General features: G+C 41.2%; 1 long non-coding RNA gene across 1 annotated transcript in view; it reads right to left on the bottom strand.

Moving 5' to 3' along the window:
• LOC120883123 overlaps positions 1-20,097 on the bottom strand; it is a 459,333-nt gene that overhangs the window by 137,834 nt on the left and 301,402 nt on the right. The gene's annotated exons all lie outside the window — the stretch shown is intronic.

Below are 20,097 nucleotides of genomic sequence, written 5' to 3'. Positions count from 1 at the left end.
AAGCTACACTTCATAGATTTCAAATGCTTTCCTGTTGAGCCCCAAACATGTTTTATCAGTGTGCTTAAGTTTTGCTGCCCTTCATTTCGCAAATCTGCTTGGTGCACCAGTAGATGAGACCTACATTTAAATCCAACAAACAGATTTTTTCATCTTAAATTACCAGGACCAATTTAAAGACATCATAGACAAAGGGCTTTGCTGCTTATTGGTTGGTGTTCTCTTTGCAGAGTTGGGTGCTCCTGCCAGCCTCCACTGCAGAAGAGAATCATGTGAAGAAGGGGGAGATCTGGTCAAGTCTACATATGTCGTTTTAGCACCTGACGCTCCTTGTACACTCGCACTGTGTAACTGTTTCCTTGTGCTCAGAACTCTATCCGTGGCCCACTGGAAGAACCCGACTAAAGATCATCACTGCAGCCTACAAAGAGGGAGCAGTGCTCAGTCACATGGACATGTCCATCAGGATCTCTGAGGCTGAAAGGACTGCTCATGACGAACTAATACGTGTGTGTGTGTGTGTGTGTGTGCTCAGTTGTGTCTGAGTCTTTGTGATCCTATGGACAGGAAAGAATACTGAAGTGGGTTGCCATTTCCTCCTACAGGGGATCTTCCTGACTCAGGGGTTTGAACCAGTGTTTGGCAGGCAGATTCTTTACGTCTGAGCCACCTGGGAAGCCCCATAGAAATGGCAACCCACTCCAGTATTCTTGCCTGAAAAATCCCATGGACAGAGGGAGCCTGGAGGGTCATAGTCCATAGGGTCACAAAGAGTCAGACACGACTGAGCACACACCCACACACACAAACACACCCCCCTACACACAAACACACCCCCACTCACACACACACACACACACACACACACACACACACACACCCCTTCTTTCTTGAGAAGTCATCATTTTACAAATAAAATTACATACAAGCTATAGATAGAGTGGTGTTCTAATCCCAGTCTGTACTCTCTTCTGTTACCACTCTACCCTAAGGTTCCTCATCTTCTAACATCAGTTACCCTGTGTTTACGGAATGTAAATCAATTAAATTTGAGCCCAAACTAAAGAGAAGACTTTTGAGAGTCCCTTGGACTGCAAGGAGATCCAACCAGTCCATTCTGAAGGAGATTAGTCCTTGGTGTTCTTTGGAAGGACTGATGCTAAAGCTGAAACTCCAGTACTTTGACCACCTCATGTGAAGAGCTGACTCATTGGAAAAGACTCTGATGCTGGGAAGGACTGGGGGCAGGAGGAGAAGGGGATGACAGAGGATGAGATGGCTGGATGGCATCACCAACTCGATGGGCCTGAGTTTGAGTGAACCCCGGAGTTGGTGATGGACAGGGAGGCCTGGTATGCTGCAATTCATGGGGTCACAAAGAGTCGGACATGACTGAGCGACTGAACTGAACTGAACTGAAAACAACTGCTAGGGTAAACCTGCTGTCAAAATTCTTCTGAAACAAACAGCACCAATACAATGTTTTGCCTGGAAGACTTTTGATAAATATGCCTTGAATCAGCAAACATTTTAAAATAAGTGAATATTAATAATTCTTTGCATCCATCCATAGTTTGGGTTATCTGTCATAATTAGATTATTTTTTTCCATTTATCCCTTCTTTTCGTTAGGTCATTGAAAATGTACTGCAATCTGAGTTGTCCTAAGAGCACATAAAATAAGAATCAGAATGTTGAGAAGGAAAATGTATTATCTGCTTCACAAAATCTGTGTGTTTTCTTACAGGGCTCTCTGTTTTATGTCCACATGAGAGGATAGATAAACTTGGAGGGAAATCAGAACGCCCTACACCATCCAGTGGTTCTAATTTTTTAAAAAGTTGTGAAGGAAATAACATTATTAAATGCCTACAACATGCCTTTGCTTTTACATATATTATCTTGCTTAATACTCAACACATCCTTGGGTAGTATAATACTATCTTAATTTTAAAAAGGAAAAAGAACTGAGACTCAGAAAAAGTAAGTGGAGGAACTAATTTAAAAATAGCTCCCAATCTGGCAAGGCTAGCTATGCTCAGCATTTGTGGAAACTGTACAGACTACACATGCCTGAGAGTTACTACTGATATCGCTTTATTGAAGGTTTAGTATGGCCAGACACCATTCCCAGTGGTTTATATGGATTTACTCATGAGATAGGAACTGTATGGTCTCCACTTCATACACAGAAAATATAGGACAGAGAGGTTAAAAACTTGTCCCAAATCACACAGCTAGTGAGTAGTAGGTCCAGGATTTAGACTCCAGAAACCTAACTCCAGAGCTTATGTTTATAAATGCTGTCTTACAGAGCTCCTCAGAAGGGACACAACAGATAAATGACTATCTGTATAGGGGTAATTGCAGCAAACCAATCAGAAGTAAGGCTGACTCTAGGTTTTACTGATTCTGTGCACCAGTTGATATCTTTGGGGACAATGTCTTTTGTTCCCTCTCACTCTCTCTCTCATTGGAGGTACTGTCCAGCAGAACTTTCTGCAATGATAGGAGTGTTCCGTATTTGCTATACTACCCAATATGGTTAGCACTGGCTACATGTCCCTACTGAGCATCTGAAATTTTACTAGAGCAACTGAGGAGTTGAATTTCTAACTATGCTTAATTTTAATGAATTGAAATTTAAATAGTTACATGTCTTGAATTGGCTGTATTGACTATAGAGTGCAACTGGAGAGACTCCAGTGAAATGATAATGGCTATGGTAAGACTTAATGTGTGTTGAGCATCTATTAGCCCATTCAAGCCTCAAACGATTCTGTGTGGTAAATACTACAATCATCCCCACTGTACAGATGTAGAAAACTTATTTTACATAGTGTAACTGGCTTGTCCTATCCCATGTAGCATGTAAATGCAACAGATAGGAATAGAAATTAAGGGTTGTAAAAAATTGACCTAAGGAAAAAAAAAAGCAAAGATTCTTTGAGCATGAAAATAAATTTAAAAGGCTGAGGCACTTTTGTTCTGCTAAATATTTTCCCAGGGTCTGGCTCTTAGTTTTAGTAGATGCTCAGTAAAAACATGTTGAATGAAAGAGTGAATAAATATATAGCTATAATCTTGGTCTATTATACAAAGGATTGTAGCCAATTGTCCTTCATCTTTGCTAAGAATAGCCAGAAGATTTAGACAAGATGGAAGAAACTTCCTGACACTGAAATGTGTTTCTGGAGGATATTAAAATTTATATTCTGAAAGTATGTAAAACTATGATTTCTTCTGATCAAAATGTAATGAATTTTATTTCCCCACTTACAGAATAAAGGACTGATTAAGTTCATCCTTCATACCTCTGAAATAATCATTCATTGTTAAATGTTAAAAGAACCTATCCTAGCATATAAAGCATGACAAGCACTTCCTGAACCAAAGCAATTTCTGAAAAGAAATTCTTGCCAAACGTATTCCACTTGGGGAATGAGTCACAAAGAGGGCACATTTATTCCCTAATTATGTTGATTAAGAAGGTTACAACAAATCATTTCTGGGTTATTTAAAACAGTATACATTTTACACCTCTCTCAGCTTCATTTATAAAACTCCTTGGACTAAAAGGGTCCATGGTCTCCATCTAGTTTTAATGAGAGCATTTCCACATGCTTTGTGATCCTCAATCAGTTACATGGTCATTTACTAACACTGACTTGAAAAGGTAATGGGTGCTTTAAAGGAAATATGACTACTGAGGCACTGCTATTGAAGTCAGCATCTTTTAAATGACTGTGTTGCACATACCTTTCATCCCCCTGGTCTGTGATATTCTGGACCAGCGATCATATCTGTCGTGATGATTATCATCCTCAGGGCTGGTATGGAACCTCCGGTGAGTAGATCTTCCACAAAATATGTTGGATGAATGAGTGAATAAATTCCAAGATGGAAAAATACATTACATTTTTCTGATTTTCTTTAGGTGAGAAATCTGAGTCCAAGGAAAATTAAAATTTTCTCTATAGCATTGACAAGACAACAATAGGATATTAAGCACTGATATAAAAAGGGATGAAATCTCTAGAAACTGCCCCATTCCATTAGCTTTTAAATATGCCCTTCTTTTGGGTCTTCCTGGTGGTCCAGGGTCTAAGACTCTGAGTTCCCAATGCTGGGAGCCTGGGTTCAATCCCTGTTCAGGGAATTAGATCCCAGATGCTGCAACTAAAGATCCCTGATGTTGCAATGAAGATGCCACATGCCAAAGCAAAGATCAGAGAAGCTCCAGCAAGACAAGTAAATAAATGAAAATAGTTTTAAAATATGCCCTTCTTTGAGAAGTTTCTGAATCAGCCAAGGTTGAGTCGGGAAACAGCATCTAAGGCGTTTCAATGACTTTATTGTTGGGTATGGATTTCACAGGTGATGGAAAAGCCAAGGAGCCTGTAGGGGTGGGGGCCGTGGCAGCCAAGAGACCAGAAAAAACACGAGCCTTACAGGAAGAAGTCAGTGTTTCCAGAGCCAAGGAGCTGGGCCACCTGGAGGAAGCTGGAACAGTCAGCTTACCCAGCAGGTCTGGCAGCCACGCAGGAGACTCAGCAGTTAGTGCTGCAAACCCCACGCCAAGCAGAGAGATGACGGAGAAAGACCGTGATTTATCTCCTCATCTGACCCTTACTTTTTCCACCTTGCCTCCCTGCTGGCTTCACTGGAAGCCAGGAGGCAAGGGATCCTGGGAAATATTGCTCCCTGAGTTATACTACAGACAAGAGTAGGACAGAAAATGCATGTAGAGAAAACAGGCAGAGAACCCATACATCTGCTTTTATGCTTTCTGACACAGCTTCTTCCTCCTATGTATCTGTACAGCACACTAGGCAGAAAATTATTAAAACACTCATCTTATTACATAGTATGCTTTGCTTACACATCTGTATCGACTTGTATTTTTGATTTCCCCAGCACCAGTACTGCAACATTTGAATAAAAGATTTTTGAATGAATGGCTAAATAAATGATTGATTTCATTCAATGTCAACAAAGGCTTATTGAGCATTTACATTGGACCACAATGTTCTGGTTGATGCCACCTACAAGCTTTCATTCACAGAATGTTCTGAAAAGCCTACCGTCTATTACATATTCCTTGCCACAAACTGTCAATTCTCAGTAATGAACCAGTTGTTGGCAGTGTGTGTTATAGCCCATCAGCACAGATAGTGAGCTTATTTCCATGGTAATGAGTATTAAACTTCAACATATATGAAGCCTGGCATTACACATGGTGCTCACCATTGTGTGGTGACAAGGGTGAAAATTCATGCCCCTGTCTTCAAGGAGCTTGCACTCTGCCAGGGGCATGGAAAGACACATTCAGAGACCATTTTGGTGACTTGCTGAGTTAGAGTTATACACAGGATGCTGTGGAGTTAGAACTGGCACTTCTCCCCAGCTGGGAATTCAGGGAAGTTCCTGGAATCATGAAAGGGGACTAAGTGTGAATCAGTAAAGATAGAAAGGGACTAGCATGAGCATGGGCCTCCCAAGTGGCTCAAATTCCTGGGTCCAGAATATCCCCTAGAGGAGGAAATGGCAACCCACTCCAGTATTCTTGCCTGGGAAATCCCATGGACAGGGAGTCTTGTGGGCTACAGTCCATGGGATCACAAAAGAGTCAGACATGACTTAGCAACTAAACAAAAATAATAAACAGCCTGAACACAGGCTGAGTTGTAAAACTGATTTATACATGTTGCTCAGCATGACTGGACAAGAGGCTAGAGGCTAGATAGAGTCAATACTGTAAACACTTAGTCTGAAGGCAGTAGGGAGAAACTGGTGTCACATGGTCCACTCTGGCCACAGCATGAAAGATTAACAGAGAGTAACACTGGATGCAGTAAAAAAGGTAATACAGATCCTACAGAAACAGGCAGGCAAATACCAAAGCCCATACGTAAACATGTGTTCACATCAGCATTGCTTCTAGGAATGCAAACCTGACAACCAACTAAACCACCACTTTTTAAAGTTTTTGTATGCCAAAAAATGGTTTTCAACTTCCAAAATCTCATGTCAGAATGTGATTTTGTATCTATGTCTGTGTGTGTGTTCCACACTATTTTTGTAACAGGTCCACAATTATAATCATTTAGCAAGGATGGATTCAGGCCCTACAATGTCCCAAGTACTGGTGTGAAAGTCAGTCCCAGGGTTGGGAGGGAGACAGATAATCTGCTGGGCACCTCACCAAGCTGGGGACAGCTCATGGGAAGATGCTGTCAGCACTGATACTTCTAACATCCTATGGTTCCCTCTGGTCATAGAACTATAACTACTTTCTCCTTGAACTTTGTAACATCTGTTTTCTTAAAGTGTGAGGGTATGTCTGATTATATCTAACATTCTTTCTCTCAGTACAAAAATTGCTCAAGGACTTCCTTGTCAGTCCAGTGGTTAAGACTTCACGCTTCCAATGCAGGGGGCCTGGGTTTGAACACTGGCGGTGGGGTAACTAAGATCCCACATGCTGTATGGTGAGGCCAAAATATTTAAAAAAATAAAAATCTCTCAACGATGTGGTCACTTTCTCCTAAGTTTTCATTAATTTCCCCTATAGTTAGTAGCAAGTTCTTCCCTCATTTCCAGGTAATAGGAATTAATTCCACTCACAGTTGCACTCTTCTTTCTACTTAATGAGCTTACACCCCTGCCAAAAAAAAAAAAGAAGAATTTATTAGATATTCTGGAGATGGTGACTATCGTCAGTTTTGTATATCTGGTTTCTGGCCCATAGTCAAGGTCTATAAATGGTTAGCCCAATTTAATAAACTAAGTTGTATTTTAAAAATTCAATTTCTTCACTGAATAGGCAGGATTCCCTGTGTCCAATCACTTTTTTCCTTACCTTTGAGCCACTTTTTTATTTTAAAACAATTTTTAAAGCTATTTTTATTATCCCACACCAAGTTGGACATGCTGTGCTATCTGCCGCCATGACTGCAGTGTTTTTATGGCCTGTTATAGGCTGACTTAGCAGCAGCAGCATAGGCTGAATTATGTCACCCAAAAGACCACTGGAGTCTTAACTCCCAGCCCCAAGGCATGGGGCCTCATTTGGAAACAAGCTCTTTGTAAATCATTAAGTAAGGCTGCAAGCATGAGAATAATATGTAAACCAATGTAAGTGCTAACCTTGAAAATACTGAAATCTGGACACGGACACATTCAGCAGGAAGAATATCACGTGAAAATGAAGGCAGAGATCAGAGTGGTGCTTCTATAAGCCAAGGAGTGACAAAGATTGCCCACAAACCATGAGAGTCTAGGAGAGATGCCTAGGACAGATTCTACCTCACAGACCCCAAAAAGAACCAGCCCTACCCACTCCTTGATCTCAGACTTCCAGTCTCCAAGACTGTAAGACAATACATTTCTGTTGTTTAACTACCCAGTGTGTGGTACTTTGTGACAGCAGCTCCAGGAAATGAATACAGAGCCCTTCGGGCATATCAGTTACAATTCTTATCACTTCTTTAGTTAAATATTTACGTATCCATCTCCCCTTGTGCTTGTAAATTCTTTGATATCAAATATTAAGTCTTAGACATCTTTGTATCTTTATTTCCTCTGCACAGTCACACTATTGATCTGAATTAACTGTGTTCTTGATTTGCTCTGCTAGATCCCTGGTCCGTATCAAATGTATTTCTTTGGAACAGTATGTTGTCTTCTATTTCGGTTCACTGAAACATACTGATAGCTATCAGATAACCTCTGCTTCCTTGTATGAACATTTCAAGCTCATTTTGCTTGAATTCCTCATTGTTCTGCACTTATATGGAAACAAGTTTGGCCATAAATTATTATTCTTGACCAGTTTCTCTGCTGCTTTCTCATGAGAATAACTGGACTCTTCTTGCACTTTAGTTTTTGTTGTCTTTTTTTGTTTTATCTCTAATGTATTATCACTTATAGAATTGTGATTACTTTGGCCTAACATTTTCTTCTTTCTACCTCTTAAAGCCTCAGTATTAAGCCCCTCCTGTTTGTAGAGCACTGTATTAGATGCTAAAGATGCAGGCATGAATAAAATAGGACTTTGCTCTCAAGAGATTCAGTCAGCTCTGTTTCTGAACAACATTTTCTTCACAGTCTTCATGGAATACTTCTTATTATTTTGCTATCATAAACCACACATGAGAGGACCAAATTCATTTGTTTTCTAACGTATATCCTACTTCCTATATCTTCCTATCTTCTTTTCAGTGTTATGACTTTAGAGGAATAAATAACATGCTCTATGCATCTAAGTCCACCAGCTCTCTATTCAGAACTTCCAAGTAACTAGAAATATACTGTAAGTTCATTTTTGCAGGAACATGCATTCTCAAATGGGTACACAGAAAGCAAATGCATCAGGTAGATGAAAATCAGAGGGGCACTGGGTTTTGTCAGGCTCTCTTTAATACACTCTTATATTATAACTAGGACTTCCCAAGTGGCTCAGATGGTAAAGACTCTGTCTGCACTGTGGGAGACCGGGGTTTGATCCCTGGGTTGGGAAGATCCCCTGGAGCAGGAAACGGCAACCCACTCCAGTATTCTTACCTGGAGAATTACACGGACGGAGGAGCATAGTGGGCTACCATCCGTGCGGTTGCAAAAAGTCAGACATGACTGAGCGACTAACACTTTGACACTTTTATTTCTTGCATATTTCTTGGTATAGATTCATCCACCACCATCCATCACTGTGTATATGTGCGTTGAAGAGGTGGGGAGAGTAACTGCTCCCTGCGGTGCCAGCAGGATTTCACTCTCACTAACAGCACTTAGGAATCCTATTCCCAGAAAAGCAGCCCACTGTTTCCTCGAGCAGAGTTCTGTTATGTTGTACCGGTGATGATATTTTTCCTTGTCTTTTCCCTCAATGTCACATTCGTTCACTGCTGTACTGCTTAACACCAGCATTGATTTTTCCAGTACTCACTGTTACTTCTTTAGAATATATTTTTATGATGCTTTCTGAATTCTTTTCTTTTTATCATCTCTAGAGATTTTTCATTCTGCTTAATAAGCTGGAGCACAGAGGTATGCTGTTGACATCCTTTAACCTTCTTCTAAAGGCAAGATTAGTATGCATTTAGAGCACACATAAGTGATGACTATCTCAGCAGAGGAGACAACCATAGCATATATTCCACAGGTCACTGGAAGAGGACTCAGTTCCCATACTTCCTGGATTCTCCAGTGAAAACATAACCAGAGGAGGCCAACTATCAAGACTCCCACATAAAGAGATCTCAGGGTGCTCATGTTGAAACAAAACATAAATACATCTACTTAGCACAATGCACCTGGAGGGGAACTTTCAGACAGATACTGTCATGCTCTGTCAAGGTTAATGACCCTACCTGAGAAAGATATTTTAAAATAATGACATCTCAAAGTCAGGATTTGATTAGACAAGCAGATTTATAACCCTGGTGGTTTACCTGCAGAAGTATAGCATCTGTCTGCAATGGAGGAGACCTAGGTTCAATACAGGCTCTCAAAATAGCATTCATAAACACAGAACCGAAGATACTACATAGAGTTAATAGACACATAAAACTGTTTTTCTTATAGGGCCTGATTGGTATGAAGCTATGAGAAAGTGATTATGGTTTCTTGGCATATCTCCTGTTGGGTACCAAGCAGGCAACGTTTTGCCAACAAAGGTCCATATAGTCAAAGCTATGGTTTTCAGATGAGAATTGGACCACAAAGAAGGCTGAGTGCTGAAGATTTATGCTTTCGAACTGTGGTGCTGGAGAAGCCTCTTGAGAGCTCCTTGGGCTGGAAGGAGATTAAACCAGTCAATCCTAAAGGAAATCAACCCTGAATATTCATTGGAATAACTGATACTGAAGATGAAACTCCAATATTTTGACCACCTGATGCAAAGAGCTAAGTCATCGGAAAAGATCCTGATACTGGGAAAGATTGAAGGCAGGAGGAGAATGGAATGACAGGATGAGATGGGTGGATGGCATCACCAATTCAGTGAATATGAGTGAGCAAACTCCAGGAAATAGTGAAAGACAGGAAGGTCTGGCGTGCTGCAGTCCATAGAGTCGCAAAGAGTCAGATACCACTTAGCGACTGAACAACAAGGGAAAGATAAATAAACAATTGTCAAAAACTTTATTCATATATTTTTTGTTGCCCAACCAATGGTAGTTTCCACACCAAAATTTGGAAGTGGGAATACACAGTACTGGCTGCACCTAAAGAAGTCAGAACTTCAGCCAGAGAAAAAGAAAAGACTCCTGGCCAAAAACAAAAGCACTCTAATTAGTCGTTTCATTTCAAGATGTTGAAACAACTCCAACCCAAGGAAACCAATGCCTTCAGAGTGAGAACAGATTATAGAAGGAAAAAAAGATGTTTCACTTATTTAGGAGTTTGATCTGAATCCAATTTGGAATGAAAAACCTAAAACCTTTTAGAATAATAAACCTGAATAGAATTTTTTTTTAATATGAAAAGACCTATGCTTTGCATGAAATCTATTTTAAGATCTTCAATTTGTATAATCAGGGCAGGTATTTAAATAGTTAACTTAAATGGTTTTTAGTTAATACTCAGTATTGCTTTCTGTGAAACAGTCTCTTTAAAGTAATCTGTATGCTCTTCATTAAAAGCTCAATTTTAGAAATCTCATGGACAAATAACTTTCTACTGGCAGGTAGTTCTCAAACAGAGACTATATCTGAGATAATTTGGAATCAGATATAATTTTTTTAAAATAGTAAGAAATATGATGTGTGGGAATTTTCAATTCTTACGTTGTAAGAATGAAAGGCTGTATATTGTCATCCTGCTTATTTAACTTATATGCAGAGTACATCACAAGAAATGCTGAGCTGGAGGAAGCATAAGCTGGAATCAAGATGTCCAGGAGAAATATCAATAATCTCAGATATGCAAATGACACCACCCTTATGGCAGAAAGTAAAGAAGAACTAAAGAGCCTCTTGATGAAAGCAAAAGAGGAGAGTGAAAAACTTGGCTTAAAACTCAGCATTCAAAAAACTAAGATCATGGCATCGGGTCCTATCACTTCATGGCAAATAGATGGGGAAACAGTAGAAACAGTGACAGACTTTATTTTTGGGACTCCAAAATCACTGTAGATGGTGACTGCAACCATGAAATTAAAAGACGCTTACTCTTTGGAAAGAAATTTATAACCAACCAGAGACATTACTTTGCCAACAAGAGTCCATCTAGTCAAAGCTATTGTTTTTCCAGTAGTCATGTATGGATGTGAGAGTTGGACTGTAAAGAAAGCTGAGTGCCAAAGAACTGATGCTTTTAAACCGTGGTGTGGAAAAGACTCTTAAGAGTCCCTTGGACTGCAAGGAGATCCAGTCAGTCCGTCCTAAAGGAAATCGGTCCTGAATATTCATTGGAAGGACTAATGCTGAAGCTGAAACTCCAATCCTTTGGCCACCTGATATGGAGAACTAATTGGAAAAGACCCTGATGCTGGGAAAGACTGAAGGTGGGAGAAGGGGATGACAGAGGATAAGATGGTTGGATGGCATCACCAACTCGATGGACGTGAGTCTGAGTGAGCTCCAGGAGTTGGTGATGGACAGGGAAGCCTGGCGTGCTGCAGTCCGTGGGGTCACAAAGAGTCGGGCATGACTGAGCAACTGAACTGAATGGAAGAATGAATTAACATTAAAAAGCATGATCTCTTCCCACCTGTGAAACCTGTCTTACCTTAACTAAAAAGATGGTAAATAATGATCTTTACTATGTCTGAACTTGAATAAGAAAGGAACAAAAGGGGAGAAAGAAGAAAATAGGCATGCTTACAGAGGATGTTTCAGGCTACTCAAAAATGTGAAAGCAATTTATTAAGAGATTCAGATCCTTGTAATTATTTCATCTGCATCCCAGCAGGTATAAGGTTTCTAAATTAATTATAAAAAGTCCAAATGCATTATTCTATTGTCTACACTCTTCATTATCTAATTAAATTAAAGGAAATTATATCAAATACTTTATTCACAATGTCTCTCCTTGCACAGCCAACACAATTTTCCATGCCAAAATGCACACTGGGGAGTGAAAAAGTCATCTGACATGAGATTTTCATCTTTCTCTACTCATTCATAATTATTATCCAAATTCTTGCAATTCTCCAAATATGCTATATTTTTAACCCCTGCCTGCTTTGGACACATGGTGTTTCATCTGTCTGGCCAATCCCAGTCTGCTCAATCCTAGCTCTTCCTTCAAGCCTTTGCTGGCCCTTCCTCTGGAACACCATTCTTCTTTTGTGCTGTCATAACAGCTTGTGGAAACTTTCCCCAGTAAATAATCAGGTTTGGTTAGTTTCCATGTCCATCTCTTCTAGTAAACTCTAAAGATCAAAGACTATGTTCCTTTCCCATCTGTATTTCCAGAACCTTGTGGGGTTCTGCAACTGAATTAAACATTTAGTAAGCAGTCTAGTCAAGGCTATGGTTTTTCCTGTGGTCATGTATGGATATGAGAGTTGGACTGTGAAGAAGGCTGAGTGCTGAAGAATAGATGCTTTTGAACTGTGGTGTTGGAGAAGACTCTTGAGAGTCCCTTGGACTGCAAGGAGATTCAACAGTCCATTCTGAAGGAGATCAGCCCTGGGATTTCTTTGGAAGGAATGATGCTAAAGCTGAAACTCCAGTACTTTGGCCACCTCATGCGAAGAGTTGACTCATTGGAAAAGACTCTGATGCTGGGAGGGATTGGGGGCAGGAGGAGAAGGGGACGACCGAGGATGAGATGGCTGGATGGCATCACGGACTCGATGGACATGAGTCTGAGTGAACTCTGGGAGTTGGTGATGGACAGGGAGGCCTGGCGTGCTGCGATTCATGGGGTCGCAAAGAGTCGGACACAACTGAGCGACTGAACTGAACTGAACTGAAAGCTAACAAGAGAAATAAAAGTGGAGGTGGAAACCTTAGATCGTGAGCAATATTTTTACTTTGTAAACTTGTCCATCTAACTTGTTGATCACAAACACTTTCTGAAAAAAACGATCTCTCGCTGGATGTTTTTCAACACAAAAGGGAAAGATTACATATCCATTCAATGCAGAGAATAGATGGGAAAACAAAATATTGGGTTGGTCAAGAAGTTCATTCGGTTTTTCCATACGATGTAATAGAAAACACCAAACAGACTTTTTGGCCAAACCAATAGTATTAAAATAATGCCAACCTACACTTTTTTTTTGAGGTAGATATTATTTCATGTAAGCCCAGATCCATTAATCCTCAGATTTTAAAGACTGAATTATTTTTATCTCTTCATAAAACAATTAGGAAAGTACTTTTTAGAACACCAAATGCCTTTAAAAATTTTTTATTGATACGAAGAAAAATATCCAAAAACTAGATCAACATAAATTATACCTATGAACATAACAGAAAGTAAAATAAAGTGCTGCCATGACATGAAGTAAGATATAAAATCAGTATTTTCAGTTTCAATCATATAATAATTCATAATGGCCAGGAAATTTTTAAATATACATTTTGTTATCTGTGTTTGTACTGTTTTATAAAATATCAGGGGGAAAGGTCATATTAGCATATCTCTGTATCTTTTTTCTAATCACATTCTCAAAAACCACTTTACTCACAGAAAGCCATTCTAGAGGCGAATTACATGCAAATGTGGGAACTCTGGAGCTCCACATCTCATGTTTATGCACAAGCCTCACAAATCTCCACGCTTTAGGGCAGGGGAGCATCACACAGCGTCATCCTCTTACACCACATGCGCATGGCTGGCCTCTGATGTGTCATCGGTAGTCTCTTGCACCTGCTGCGATCCACTATCGATCAGTCTGCTGAAAATAACAGCCATATTACCTCCTCGACAGTTAACACACTCCCACTCTGTCTTCCCCACGCCAGTCCACCCCATGTCCCCACCATCTCATGCAGGAACTTATACAAGAGCTGGCTTCCCAGGCTCCTCATTTTCCTCAATCTATTTCTCTCCTCTGCAGCAAGAGTGACCATTTAAAATACAAATCTGACCATGTTCTTTGCTTTTTACAGCCTTTTTAATGACTGATGTAGGCTGTTTAGCTAAAAACCAGAGCCTGCGACAATCTTGTAAGCCTCCTTATGCCTGTGCCCTGCCCACCTCCACACCACAGCCCGCTCCAAGCACTCCTCATTCCCGTGCTCCAGCCACTCAGGTGCCTTCAGCTCCCCAGGGGTCCCACAGACCTCCAGCCACGGAGTCTGTGCTGCCTCCGCTGTCTGGGAATCTCATCCACTCCCATACACAGACTAACTAACTGTTCTGCCTTCCTCGGGCCGCAGCTTGAACTTCACGCCTTAATCCTGCCAGGTGATGACAGGCCGCTCTGATACTCACTCCATTCCCCTCAGGCTCTCCGCTTTGCCTTTACAGCATTATCGCACTTTGTAATTCTACACTGACCTGTGCATTTACACCCTGTCTTTCCACCTGAGACAGGGATCGTGGCGATTTTCAATCCCCAATTTTATCATCAATATCCACAGTTCAGTTCAGTCACTCAGTCGTTTCCAACTCTGCAACCCAATGGACTGCAGCACACAAAACCTCCCTATCCATCACCAACTCCCAGAGTGTACCCAAACTCATGTGCATTGAGTCGGGGATGCCATCCAACCATCTCATCCTCTGTCGTCCCCTTCTCCTTCTGCCTCCAATCCCTCCCAGCATTAGGGTCTTTTCATGTGAGTCAGCTCTTCCCATCAGGTGGCCAAAGTATTGGAGTTTCAGCTTCAACATCAGTCCTTCCAATGTACATCCAGGACTGATCTCCTTTAGGATGGACTGGTTGGATCTCCTTGCTGTCCAACGGACTCGCAAGAGTCTTCTCCAGCACCACAGTTCAAAAGCATCAATTCTTTGGCACTCAGCTTTCTTTATAGTCCAACTATCACATCCATACATGACTACTGGAAAAACCATCGCCTTGACTAGACAGACCTTTGATGGCAAACTAATGTCTCAGCTTTTTAATATGCTGTCTAGGTTGGTCATAATTCTCCTTCCAAGGAGTAAATGTCTTTTAATTTTATGGCTGCAGTCATCATCTGCAGTGATTTTGGAGCCAAGAAAAAAAAGTCTGACACTGTTTCCACTGTTTCCCCATCTATTTGCCATGAAGTGATGGGACTGGTTGCAATGATCTTCGTTTTCTGAATGTTGAGCTTTAAGCCAACTTTTTCACTCTCATCTTTCACTTTCATCAAGAGGCTCTTTAGGTCTTCTTCACTTTCTGCCATAAGGGTGGTGTCATCTGCATATCTGAGGTTATTGATATTTCTCCCAGCAATCTTGATTTCAGCTTGTGCTTCTTTCAGCCCAGCATTTCTCATGATGTACTCTGCATAGAAGTTAACTAAGCAGGGTGACAATATACAGCCTTGATGTACTCCTTTTCCTATTTGGAACCAGTCTGTTGTTCCATGCCCAGTTCTAACTGTTGCTTCCTAACCTGCATACAGGTTTCTCAAGAGATAGGTCAGGTGGTCTGGTATTCCAACCTCTTTCAGAATGTTCCACAGTTTATTGTGATTCACACAGTCAAAGGTTTTGGCATAGTCAATAAAGCAGAAATAGATGTTTTTCTGGAACTTTCTTGCTTTTTCAATGATCCGTCAGATGTTGGCAATTTGATTTCTGGTTCCTCTGCCTTTTCCAAAACTAGCTTGAACATCTGGAAGTTCATGGTTCACAAATTGCTGAAGTCTGACTTGGAGAACTCACACGCTAGTAAAGTATTGCTCAAAATTCTCCAAGCCAGGCTTCAGCAATACGTGAACCATGAACTTCCAGATGTTTCTCTTGAGAAACCTATATGCAGGTCAGGAAGTAACAGTTAGAACTGGACATGGAACAACAGACTGGTTCCAAATAGGAAAAGGAGTACGTCAAGGCTGTATATTGTCACCCTGCTTATTTAACCTCTATGCAGAGTACATCATGAGAAACGCTGGGCTGGAAGAAGCACAAGGTGGAATCAAAATTGCCAGGAAAAATATCAATAACCTCAGATATGCAGATGACATTACCCTTTTGGCAGAAAGTGAAGAGGAACTAAAAAGCCTCTTGATGAAAGTGAAACAGGAGAGTGAAAAAGTTGGCCTAAAGCTCAACATTCAGAAAACTAAGATCATAGCATCTGGTCCCATCACTTCATGGCAAATAGATGGGGAAACAGTGGAAACAGTGTCAGACTTTATTTTGGGGGGCTCCAAAATCACTGCAGATGGTGATTGCAGCCATGAAATTAAAAGATGCTTACTCCTTGGAAGGAAAGTTATGACCAACCTAGATAGCATATTCAAAAGCAGAGACATTACTTTGACGACAAACGTCCATCTAGTCAAGGCGATGGTTTTTTCAGTAGTCATGTATAGATGTGAGAGTTGGACCAGAAAGAAAGCTGAGCGCCCAAGAATTGATGCTTTTGAACTGTGGTGTTGGAGAAGACTCTTGAGAGTCCCTTGGACTGCAAGGAGATCCAACCAGTCCATTCTAAAGGAGATCAGTCCTGGGTGTTCATTGGAAGGACTGATGCTAAAGCTGAAACTCCAGTACTTTGGCCACCTCATGTGAAGAGCTGACTCATTGGAAAAGACCCTGATGCTGGGAGAGATTGGGAGCAGGAGGAAAAGGGGACGACAGAGGATGAGATGGCTGGATGGCATCACTGACTCGATGGACGTGAGTCTGAGTGAACTCCGGGAGTTGGTGATGGACAACAGGGAGGCCTAGCGTGCTGCAATTCATGGGGTCACAAAGAGTCAGACACAACTGAGAGACTGAACTGAACTGAACTGAACTGACTTGGAGAATTTTGAGCATCATTTTGCTGGCTTGTGAGATGAGTGCAATTGTGCAGTAGTTTGAGCATTCTTTGGCATTGCTTTTCTTTGGGATTGGAATGAAAACTGTCCACAGGGCCTGGCATATAGGATGACCCTAGTAAAACTGTGTTGAGTGAAAACAGGACTTACCTAAGTATATGAATGAAATCCAGTAGGCAAAGGACACGGCATACCTAAGGGAATATATCATTTGAGACCAGATGCAGTTGATTCTTGTTATTTGTGTTAGTTTCGATCTATAAAGTTGACGGAAACACTGCATTAGTGATGCTAAAGCACTGCTCCTAAGGCAGAAACATTTAGGTTTCTCGGAGCCTCTAGTCACACATTTCATCAACCAATCAACACGAAACCTTGTTTTAAGTGTGTTTAAGGTATCTCATTTAATATCTATTACTGATTCGTTAATGTTGACCTCACAACACTATAACTCATGTCTGAAGCAGCTTATCGATCACACACCCTTTTCTCCATAAGGCACATCCCAGCTTTCACAGACTTAGGACACTTACACAGCTCTTCAGTACTATATCCAAGGGCCTTGTAAACACTGAAATCACCAATAAAAATTATATAAGTGCAAGACACAGATTAGACTGTGAAAAGGACATGTGTCCACAGTGAACAGAAACAATGTCATTGTGCTTGGCCTTAGCTGGGAACATGCTCCCCCAACAACTCAAAGTTTACACTACTCTGCTCATGTCCAGAGATGACTACAAAATACTGCAAATATTGATCTGGGGGTTACAAATCAATCTTAGTGAGTAGGGGAATTCACAAATACAGGGTCTACAAATGATGAGACTCAACTATATTTGTTAGAAGTCTGTGGAGCATGTATATATGGGTGCCTATGCATGCATACTCACCAAGTTGCTTCAGTTGTGTCTAAATCTTTGCAACCCTGTGGACTGTAGCCCACCAGAATCCTCTGTCCATGGGATTCTCCAGGCAAGAATACTGGACTGGGTTGCCATGCCCTCCCCTCCAAGGGATCTTCCCGAAACAGGGATCGAACCACTATCTGTGTCCTGCATTGGCAGGTGGGTTCTTTACCACTAGAACTACCTGGAAAGCCCAAGGGTGTGTATATATATACATATTTACTGGACATGGAGAATAGACCCTGCCAGTTTATACTATGTAGTTCACAACCCTTTATAGGTGTGTAACAAATGTTTAATTACCATATCCAATTGGAGACGATTAAGCTTCTAAGATTCTCTTATTCAACTGACTTAACCACTTACCCTAGCACATCCAGTTGGAGGAAAACACTGTAATATTCGATTCTCACAAAGAATATGCAAGATGTGAGAGCATGCCAACAGATCATTAATTATATACATCCTCTTTGTAAGAATCTCAGTGCTTTCTGATCATAAACTGTCCTAGAAATAAATAAATGTGTAATTCTTAGACATTTCCAAAATAACAAAACCAACTCTGAATTTATTTGCTAAGTAAATAACCATGCCAGTGAATCATATGTATATAAATCTTAAGCCCAAAGGACAGTTTAATACCCTGGTTACTCTTTAAGTATATCTACGTGAGAATTTTAGTACCTAAAGTGAAAATGGCGAGTTCTGGGCTTCTCGCCAATTTCATTTTGGGTGTGAAATTTCTGACTCGCAAGCTGAAATTCTTGGAATCTTATAAGCATTTTTTTTTTTGCAATTGAGAGTGGTTTTTCCACTCACAATATTACCTACTTCCCTTTACTTAACAGTTATGGAGAAGTATAATTTACAGGCATGAGGAGGACTTTCTGAGAGTGAGCATCTCAGCCCATCTCCAGCCCCACACCTCTCTCCTCACTGCTGGATGCCACTTTGGGAAATGAGCATCCCACATCTTAAGGGATGTCACAGCACACAGTAGGGCAGGAAGCCAGAAGCACCGAATCCCCACCCCAAATTACGTGAGGCAAAGGAATCAATGAGTAATGGGAGGATGTGACAGCACCCACTTCCTGCTCCCTCCTCCAGCTTCCCCAAAGCTCCTTCCTATGGAGGGTCATCATAGCCACCCTTCCTCCAGAAGCTCCCTGACCTCCCTCAAATTTGCTGCCTAAGTAACCGCTTCCTATCACCTTTATTTCTCACTTAGGATATTTTTACCCATGTATGTGAGGAACAGAGAAGTATGCTGGAAGAAGGGTGATTTCTCATCATTCTTTTACCAAAGCCTCATTCTCCTCCTCAATGCAGGAAGAGGAAGAGTATTTCTCAGGGGCACACAGCTCTTCCTCATCCTGGAACACTTGGCTTGCCTCCCCTGAAACTTCACAGTGCAGGAACCGGCTACCTGTTCTCACTGGAGGAAGCTGAAGACAACTATAGGTGAGGTCTGATTCCTGCACAGGAAATCCAGTAAGGGTTTGGGGAGCGGGGCAACACACCACCCTGCCACTGGGTACCATGGCCACATTTCTATGCCAGGTCAGACGTGGGCCTTGAAGGACACAGGGTGTTGGTGTGAGTACCTGGGTCCTGTCCCAACTGACAGAGTTACCAGGAGGTGCAAGGAGCCGCCTGCAGAAAGAGGTTGTTGGGAGATGGGGTAGGGATCCTGCCTCAAGCTGAGAAAGGAGCCACAGGTGACCACCAAGAATAGAGACTCATGCTTTCTTAAGACAATTTCAGGTGAGAGGGCCCACACCAGAACCTACAGAGTGCATGGCTCCTAAACAGGACAAAACATAGCTATTAATATCTGCAAGGCCCAGAGTGTAAAGCCATTGGCCCATGAATGTGTCAGGAAAAGCCTGATGCTTTCTTTGATGTTAAACCAAGGGAGACATCTTGAGGAATACCTTTGACTGGACATTAAGCGTTTGAAATTCAGATTATGCCTGCAACCCCAAATCACCATAAGAATGTGCTTTTACCAAAAATAAACAGAATGCTTTATTATACCAGATACTGAGATGATGCTTTAAAATCCCAGATGTTGGAATCTTCCAGCATCTCAATCCAGCATCTGAAGAAGGAAACCTCCATTGAAGAAGCTTAAAGGAGGAGTGAGAGGCAAAGTTGTGATTGTCCTAAATGCAATTCTTGTTTGTTACATTTACTTAGAGTTAGAAACAACAGGAAGGATAAAATGAAGTAGGACACTAGCTCATGGATTACCAGTCAGAGGTTTAGGAAGCAAACATTTAGAAGAACATGTTCAGAATCTCTCAAATC

This window comes from Oryx dammah, unplaced genomic scaffold, assembly GCF_014754425.2.
Source record: "Oryx dammah isolate SB20612 unplaced genomic scaffold, SCBI_Odam_1.1 HiC_scaffold_24, whole genome shotgun sequence".
In the NCBI taxonomy this organism is placed as follows: Eukaryota; Metazoa; Chordata; class Mammalia; order Artiodactyla; family Bovidae; genus Oryx; species Oryx dammah.
Note: the sequence above shows the minus strand (reverse complement) of the source record. Positions and strands in the feature narration are given on the sequence as shown.